Below are 9,434 nucleotides of genomic sequence, written 5' to 3'. Positions count from 1 at the left end.
TCCAGGTGCACAAATGGAAAAATAGGGGGGAAAATGGGGAGAAAAAAGGGGAAAAAATGGGTTTAAAGCTATTTGGTTTTTTATTTACAATGATTTACCCAGCATCTATTATAAGTCAGGTACTATGTCTGTCTGAGGGATTAAAAAGTCAAATACAGCAGGGTGGCTGCCCTTAGGGATTTCACAGCTTAAAGGGGGATATATCCGTGTCAGTATCTGATGATGACACAGCATGACAAATACCCAAATGCTACGGGAATCCAGAGGACAAACCCTCAGTCCTTCCTGGAAGAGGTGACATCTGAGTTGATTCTCGGTGGACAAATAAGAGCTGGGGGTGGGGCCCAGCCCAACAGAAAGAACAGCATGTCCAAGGGCTCTTCTGGAGAGCAGGGAACATTCTTGGAACACCAGGAGTTCAACATGACTCTGGAAAGGAGCATGAGTTCGGGCGGGGCCGAGATGCAGCCAGAGAGGGACGCAGAAATGGATGATGCCTGTATCTGGTAAGGTGTCCTGTGAAGTGTGAGTCACTGGGAGTTGGTAAACAGGAAAATGACCTGATCAGATTTGTGATTTCAGGGTTTCACCCTCCAGTGCCCCACGCCAGCCCTGGCCTCTGTGCCTTCAACATGTTGTGAGCTCTGGCTACTTGATCTGCACTTGACTTGAATTTCCTTCTCTGGTGATCCCTTCACCCTGCCAAGTTTGGAGTTTACAGCCTACAAAGTTTGATGGTTTTTCAGTACACAGTTTTCAGGCTTTTTATTTGTTTTTAAGTGGAAAACTGTGGGACTGTGGGGATTTTTTTCGTGCTTGAAACCCAAGAATGGATGAATGACTTAGTTCAAACTTCTTCCAAAATATTGACTTTGGGTTAAGACCAAATATCCGAATTTCAGGCTGGAGCTCAATAAAATGTTGGACATCTTTAGTTGTTTCTTGCCAAAAAAATAAAAAATAAAAAAAAGCTAGTATGAGTAAAGGAAAAAGAAGAAAGTGAAGAGAAGGGGGAAAAAAAGAGATACCCCAATTCATCATTTGAAGAATTAATATCTGAATAATAAATAACAATCCACAGGAGCTTCTCCAATTCTACAAAAAAAAAAAAAAAGGACATTACCAAATTCTGGGCCCTCAGATCAAAATGTTTGATTCACTACTGCCCATCACACTGAGTCCCCTCTTGCTGTCTTCCTTCCCATCCCTGCATCCTCTCTCTAAACTGCCACCACTGCTAGGGCAAGGTCCCAGAACATCCTGGGTTGCTTATCACTGGGATGTAAAGGGGTCCTCATCTAATGACTTTTCAAAAAGAAGGAATGAGCAAGTAAAATGAAAATTTTGCTTTTCACTTTCCCAGCCCTGGCTACCTGCACCTGATTTTGAAGCTCTGTAAGGACATATGTGATGCAATGGAATCCATTTGCTGTTCCCTCGGGACCCCCTTATACCTGGATTCTGGATGCTGTGGAAATTCAGGAGCTCTTCTGTACAGAACCACCCTAAAACATAGAGACTTGCAACAAAATGATTCATTACTTCTCCCAGGCTGTGGATTGACCAGGTATTCAAATGCCTCACTGGTGTTAGCTGGGGTGTTTGGGATGGTTAGCAGGCCCTTAGCGACTTCATGCGTGTGACTGGCAGTGGATGCTCAGTGTCAGTGAGGAGCTCAGCAGGGGCTGTTGCTAAAGACGTCTGTTCTCTACTTGGCCTTTTCTCATGGCTCATTGGGCTTCCTCACAGTATGGCAGCCAGGGTCCAAGAAGGGATGTTGTAACAGGAAAAGATGGAAGGTGCTGTTCTCTCGCATAGACTATGTCCACTATATTCCACTAGTTAAAGCCAAACACAAAGCTAGTGCAGATTTGAGGAGAGAGGAAATAGACTCTAGTTCCCGATGGAGAAGTGGCAGGGACACATTGTGTAAGAGCACGCAGGATGGGAGATAGAATTGTGACCATCTTTGGCAGAAAGAAGAGGAAAGCCAGTCATTGGAGGGTGTGTGGACAGCTGACCTAAAAGTGCCCAGATATGGAGTTCCCTTTGTGGCTCAGTGGTTAAGGAACCCGAGTAGGATCCATGAGGATGTGGGTTCAATCCCTGGCCTTGTTCAGTGGGTTCAGGATCCAGCGTTGCCATGAGCTGTGGTGTGGGTCGCAGATGCAGCTCGGATCTGGTGTTGCTGTGGCTGTGGCGTAGGCCGGCAGCTGTCACTCCGATTTAACCCCTGGCCTGGGAATCTCCATATGCTGCAGGTGTGGCCCTAAAAAGAAAAGAAGACGAAAAACAAAAAAAAACTCAATATTACATACTTTGATGCACACACCAAGGATGGCCAAGATGAGGGAAGTAATTTCTGGAAAATTTTGAGGACCTTCCTTCCCTCAAAAGCCCACCACCTGCCCTCCCATCACCACAAACTTACATTTTAAAGTAACACTTATCAATATGTTTGGGTTTGCAGATGATAAGCCAAAGTGATGCGCATATTCCCCCCCCCCCCCAGACTGGTCCTCTAAGCCAAGGTTCAATGTCCAAGGCATATTAGACCCTGGATCCTACAGGCAGAGCGTCTGAGGTCATAAACATTTGAATGCCTTCAGAAATGCCTGGGGCCAAAAAAAAGGGAGGGAGTTCCTGGGGGCTCAGTAGGTTAAGGATCTGAGTTGTCACTGCTGTGGTCTCTGCTGTAACTGGGTTCAATCTCTGGTCCGGGGAATTTCTGCATGCTATGGCATAGCCAAAAAAAAGGTCTGGCCCAAGAAATAGCAACAACAACAATAGCAGCAAAAAAAGACAAAAGACAAAAAAAAAAAAAAAAAAAAAAAAAAAAAGGAGTTCCCGTCGTGGCGCAGTGGTTAACAATCCGACTAGGAACCATGAGGACGACGGTTCGATCCCTAGCCTTGCTCAGTGGGTTAACGATCCGGCATTGCCGTGAGCTGTGGTGTAGGTCGCAGACGCGGCTCGGATCCCGTGTTGCTGTGGCTCTGGTGTAGGCCGGTGGCTACAGCTCTGATTCGACACCTAGCCTGGGAACCTCCATATGCCGCGGGAGCGGCCCTAGAAAAGGCAAAAAGACCAAAAAATATATATAAATAAAAAAATAATAAATTCTGCAGTACCAGGGTCTGAAGTTGGTTGAATCTGTGGATACAGAGGAAAGACTAAATGATACACGGAATAGCCCCCACATGGTTCAAGGGTCCACTGTCTCTTTTCTACTCTTTGGGGTGGTAGGGATGCTCTCGAAGGCATTGTGCCCAGCCCTGCTGAACATCATAAATGGCCATCACACTATTTGGTGTCCCTAATCCACAGCTGACCTGGCCTCATCTACACATGAATTCATCTGTATGTGAAATCCTTGCCACACTGCTTCTAGGGAAGCAAGCCAGCATGTACTTAATTTTTGTGTGATTTTGGCTAAGAGTCCCAATTCCAGTCTCAAGGACAGCACACCCCAGCTCCCCCATAAGTACATTTGTCAGATCCCATGTTCTTACTTTGGTTCAGAAAACATGGCTAAGTATAGAGGGTGGGGTCTGAGGGTGCCTGGGAGGAAGAGGAGAGTGATGGGGGGGTCTCAGGGTCAAGGTTCCTTGACTGTCCCCCAGGCTGCTTCCTCACTCCACCCTCCTGCCTCCATGTTTCCCAGTTAAAGCAGCAACAGGAAATTCAGGACCCATCAAGAAAATCTACTGGAAGTCTTGGGAACTAGATAAGGAAGGAGGTGAGGAAGTGAGGAAGGAGTCTGGGGGAAGGGCGGAAGGGTTACAAACTCCCTTACAAATAGTGAAGGTGGGAAAAATCCTGAGAGTCCCTCAGAGCTGGGTCTTGAACCACCACTTGAGCGGTGGACATCATTTTCTATACAAAGTCCTTTCTTGGGAATTCCTGGCCAGATATTAATTTCCTCCCTCCAGAGTGGAGCTCCAGTAACCAGTCTTGGGCCAAAGCAGCTTCAATATGTGTTTAATATTGTTCAGGCAATCAAAGAATGTGGGGATCTGTAACAAATCTAAAACAGCTTCAAATAGAGGGCAAGTGTAAACAAAGAGCTTTGCGGTCGCCATGTTTTTTCCCATAGGCTGTCCTTCCAGACCATCGCAGAGTTGAAAGAAGTCATCCTATTTTTAAAGACCTCCAAAGGAGATTCCACAGTCTTCCTTCACATCCTGTCCTCTCAAGGCTGTCAAGTTCTCTCTGAGCGCTAACTAAATTTAAGTGCAGAAGCTATGGCCACCCAGCCGTGGGAGCCAGAGGAAACGTCCACCAGCTCCGGCATAATCTTCTTCAAGTGGAGTTCCTGCCTTGGCACAGTGGGTTGAGAACACGTTGTTGTCTCTGCTGAGGCACGGGTTTGATCCCTGGCCCAGGAACTTCCATAGGCCAAGGGTGAGGCCAAAAAATAAATAAATGAAAGATGGTCAGTAAATCCTTGGAGCCCTGATAATCCTTATTTCCACAACCTCCTTTGGGGCTGGGGAAATCTGTTCTTCTAGAACATCAGTGTTGACTTTCCCCCTCACTGAAGAGGTCCTTTTGGCCCCCCAGAAAGGAGGGAAGATAGCTCCAGTGGCACTGAAGGCCTAGCTCAGTTTAAGTTAGTTTGTTTTCTTGTTTTGTTTGTTGGCTGTAGGACGTTTCCTAGCCAGGGATCGAATCCTCACCACAGAAGTAACCAGAGCCACAGCAGTGATAACACCAGATCTTTAGCCCACTGAGCCACCAGGGAGCTCTCCAGCTCTATTTAGAGGGTGAGTGGGATATGGGTGACCACACTGGCCTCCACTCACACTCCTGGCCCTGCCAGGGGCTGTCAGCTTCTCCCTAGCACCCTGTGCTCCAAGGGAAGGGACCAACTCCTCCCCCTCCCCTGCACCCCAAGAGTGTCTTGGCTTTCAAGGAATAGAAGCCAAACATATCAGGGGAGCATGGCCACACCCAAGAGGAAAAAGCAGCTCAAAAGCTGGGTCACAGGCTACAGGGCTGCTGGACGTTGGATGCATCCGGCCTTGATGTTTCTGAGGAAGAAAGGGAGGAAGGAAACCAGGGCCTGCTGGCTTTCTGAAGGCTGCTTGGCCTCTGAGATTGTTCTCACATGCTTCAGATTGCCCAGACTGAGGCTCAAAACTGGCTTGAGACTCTTTTCCAGATTGCATCCTGACCCCAATATTAGGGCTGCACAGACGAGATGATCAGCAGGGAGGGTTGCCACATCCTATGCTTCTGGGAGGGTGGGGGTCCTTGAAGAACAGAGAGGCGTGGGGGCGGACTGCCTGTGTTGGGAGAGCATCCTGTATACATGCACTTTAGGAGCTCCTGGATGCCTCAAGGCCTGGAGCAGGGGGTCCTCCAGAACAAGATGTGTATAGGACATGCTCACTTGTGAGTGGGAAGAGCACTGGCCTTGAAGTGAAAGGTCTGGTTCCTCCCCAATCTCTGGGAGCCACTGGGGGCTCAGGTTTTTGGGGTTCCATCAGTGGTTTCCACCAAGGCTTCCTAGTTTGTGCCAAAAAATTTTCCAGACCTCCAAGTGACACATCTTCCATGGTAAATTAGGTTCTAAAGGTAAAATATAAGGGGAAACTCTTGCCCATGTAAATATTCCCCTTTTGAATCCCTTAGGTTACTCACAAACACAAAGATGCACTTATTTTGAGAGGCATTTGTAAGATCAGAGACCCACCAAGGGGGTGAGGTCACATCCACCAATCCCTGTTCAAGCCCAGGCATTCATCCCCTCATTGGGAGGAATGGTGACCAATAGCCAGCATTGTTAAATGGCTATAGCTTTTGTTTTTGTTCTGCTGTTTGTGAGTTTGTTTGCTAAACCCATGTTGTCAATTTTGCATAGGTTCAGCATGCACTTAATGCAACCCTATTCTAAATGTATTTTTAAATATTTGTTGATTCTAAAAATACATTTTGGAGTTCCCTGGTGGCCTAGAGATTAAGGATCTGGTGATGTCGCTGCACAGGCCTGGGTCACTGCTATGATGTGGGTTCTATCCTTGGCCTGGGAACCTCCTCATGACAAAGGTGCAGCCAAAAAATAAATAAATAAATAAAATTTTAAAAATACATTTAGGTAAATGTGACTAGGAACTCAGGAAAGTTTTTACATGATCTTGTGTTTTATTTGTTGCAGTAACATCTATGCACATCGGCAAAAAAAATTTAAAAGATGTAGAGGTGTGGTGAGGTATGTGAATTACCCAGGTGTAGATGATGCTAGATGCAGGTGGACTAGCAAGTCCCTGGCAATGTGACTGAGATGGTCAAATGGGAGCCAGGTTAATCACATGGTCTAGACAACCCTCAGCTTGAAATCTCCATGTGTCTATGCTCTCTAAGCAAGTCTGTGTTGATTGACCCAAAAGAATACCTTGGCTCTCAACCCACATTACAAAAATTAATTTTGAACAAGAGTGGTTGGAATTACCTTCTTAGCTCCTTGATTCTAATCTTGCTGCCATGTCATTTTTAGGGTGATCATGCGCATTATCGCCTGTGGATCTCAGAATATCCCTGGGAGGTAGGCAACATGGGTACACCTCCCATTTTTCAGATTTAGGAACCAAGGCTCCAAACCCCAAGGGTCTGGTTTGAGATCCAGTAAGCTACACAGATGTTAGAGCTGGAACCAGAATCTAAGTTTTCTGACTTGAGGACTAACCAAGTTAAAAATAAAATGAAGCACAAACTTTATCACTGTGCTTACCAGGGATGGTTTTTTTGTTCTTGTCTAAAATAGATGAATGACCTATGTGCCCACAGAACTTTCCTTCTAGCCCTAGAATTGTTCTTTAAATTCTCAGCCTGAATTCTTCTGGATGGTGGTGTTCCCTGGACCCTGTTCGTCTGCCCCCCTCTGGTGGCCATTACACAAATAACAGGTCATACAGCATCTCCTAGGGCAGTGCTTGCTTTCTCTTTCATCAACCATGCATTCATACCAACCGCACTTAGGACGTGCCAAGATCTTTACTAGGTACTGGCACACATAAATGAACAAAAGAGAGCATTGCCTCATAGTGGTAGGCAAACTAGGGAATAGGTGATTACAAAATAGTGGGGCAAGTGTCATGGAGAAATATGCAGAAAATGCTGGGCCTATAAAAGAGACCTGGGCGGGCTTTGTGGGGGAAAGAGCAGAGAGGAAAGGGAAGGTGGTATCTGAGCCAAGTTCCAAAGGCCGAGCCAGAGTACCAGATGGGAGGAGGCTTTGGGAATTCAGGGAGCTGCCAGAATCTAGTTCAAGATGGTGGAATTCAGAGCTCAGGTTACAAGGAAAGGGAGCAAGAGGTAAGTCTGAGACACTGGCTGGGGCCAGATTATGAAAAGCTTTTCATGTCACACTAGAATTTGAGCTCATATCCCCTAGGCTAATAGTCACCAAACTCTTTTTTATCGTGTTCCCCACTGATAAAAATATTCGCATGTGCATCCCCAACAAATAGCTATTTATTCATTTATACATTTCATATCCAGGCAATGCAGTGTAATAATTAAGAACATGGGATCTGGAGTCAGACTGACTGGGTCCAAGTCTTGGCCTTGCGACTTATTAGCAGTGTGACCTTGAGTAAATTACCTCTCTTGGCCTCAGCATCCTCATCTGTAAACTGAGGATAAGAGCAGACTCACCTTGTAGGACCGTGGGGAGGATATAATGAATCACTTAAAGAGGAGAACTTAGGACAATGCCTGGCACACAATACATGCTATATTAGCCAGTATTATTATAGACTTTTATGATTTGGTGCTGTTATACAACTAGAATTGGGATTTACACCAAGTAGGGGCTCTATTTACTCCCAGAAAGTCTGTTTTAATATAAACTTACTTCAAAATTTAAGAAATATTCTAGTCTTCAAAATCTCCAACCAGAGGAGCAGACCACTCCCAATCCCCTCACCCACCTGCCTAAGACAAAAGCAGCTTCGTCATCCCTCTATCGTACTTCTAATCATACTTCAAACTCGGGGATATGATTCCTTCACTTAAAGCAGTGAGGCAGGGCTGGGGGTGGTGCCTGAGAGACCCAGGTTATGTCCAAGAACCACCCTTGGAAATTTTAAAAGGAAAATACAAAAATCAAATCACATTTTAAAAACAATTTTAATTATTAGGACACAGTGTATTTTTACCCTCACTTTTTAAAAAAAGTGTTTTAGCAAAGGTAAAATATTGGGTTTGGGGGGGGGTTGTCATCTTGGTTTAACTTAGGCAGTTGCAGTTTTAGTTCTAAATTCAGATTATTCCGACACTCAGTTTTGAAACATCTGAAAAGGAGCTTTATCATCATGCACAGATACCAAAGGGAAGAAGTGCTTTATGGACCATGTCTAATAAACAGTGATGTTCATTTTCCAGTCTCATCCACAAATTATGCGAAGGTGTTTTTTTTTTTTTTCTCCTCATTCTTAGCATTCAGTCCAAAGCTTGTAGAAGCTGAGGCTGTTTTGTTGTTGTTTGTTTGTTTGTTTCACTTTTTTTTTTTGGTCTTTTTGCCTTTTCTAGGGCTGCTTCCACAGCATATGGAGATTCCCAGGCTAGGGGTCTAATCGGAGTTGTAGCCACCAGCCTACGCCAGAGCCACAGCAACGTGGGATCCGAGCCGCGTCTGTGACCTACACCACAGCTCACGGCAACGCCGGATCGTTAACCCACTGAGCAAGGGCAGGGATCAAACCTGCAACCTCATGGTTCCTAGTCGGATTCGTTAACCACTGCGCCACGACGGGAACTCCCGAAGGTGTTTTTGAAATTCAGTTAACAGTTACCATTTTTTTTCTTGAAGTCATTTGGTTGTTCTTGCAAAATAACCGGAAGCTTCTACCTTTTCATATTGTTAATAAGTTAGTTTATTTTAGAAGCTGTGTGTATAAGGATGGAATATCCTGCTTCCAAATGTTGAAAGTAAGCAGATATGTTCATTTTTATAGGTGGCCCACTTACATAATTTTTGGCCTCCAAAAATCACATAACTCTGGAGAAATTTCCACTATCCTTTTTCAGTATAAACTCCTGCTCTCCAAAGTGTGAGTTTATTTTGAAAAGCTATGACTCTCATACTTTTTGACAACATAAACTTTGGCTCCAAAAGACAAGTGTATTTATTTTTCCCAAATATTTTTTTAGGTATCTTTTACTGATGCTGCCTTCATCATGGAAAAGGTCAGCAGATTTACAACACTGTATGTTTATTTTATTTTATTTATTTATTTATTGGTTGTTTTTTTTAGGGCTGCACCCACACATATGAAGATTCCCAGGCGAGGGGTCCATTTGGAGCTACAGCTGCTGGCCTATGCCACAGCCATAGCCACGCGGGATCCGAGCCGCATCTGGGTCCTACACCATAGCTCACGGCAGCGCCAGATCCTTAACCCGCTGAGTGAGGCCAGGGATCGGACCGG

The 9,434-nt window shown here is 45.3% G+C and overlaps 1 long non-coding RNA gene across 1 annotated transcript; it reads left to right on the top strand.

Annotated features, from left to right (window-relative positions):
* The first annotated feature begins 368 nt into the window (after positions 1-368).
* On the top strand, positions 369-4,416 carry LOC110256513 (uncharacterized). The gene is made up of 3 exons (XR_002338105.2): positions 369-506; positions 1,364-1,567; positions 4,097-4,416. It is a non-coding gene; the product is annotated as an uncharacterized LOC110256513 (long non-coding RNA).
* Positions 4,417-9,434: the final 5,018 nt, after the last annotated feature.

The sequence above is a fragment of the Sus scrofa genome, chromosome 13 (assembly GCF_054392235.1).
Source record: "Sus scrofa isolate SSC_HxYL_T2T_F1_AM1 chromosome 13, Sscrofa_HxYL_maternal_Yorkshire_Landrace_v2.0, whole genome shotgun sequence".
Classification (NCBI taxonomy): domain Eukaryota; kingdom Metazoa; phylum Chordata; class Mammalia; order Artiodactyla; family Suidae; genus Sus; species Sus scrofa.
Note: the sequence above shows the minus strand (reverse complement) of the source record. Positions and strands in the feature narration are given on the sequence as shown.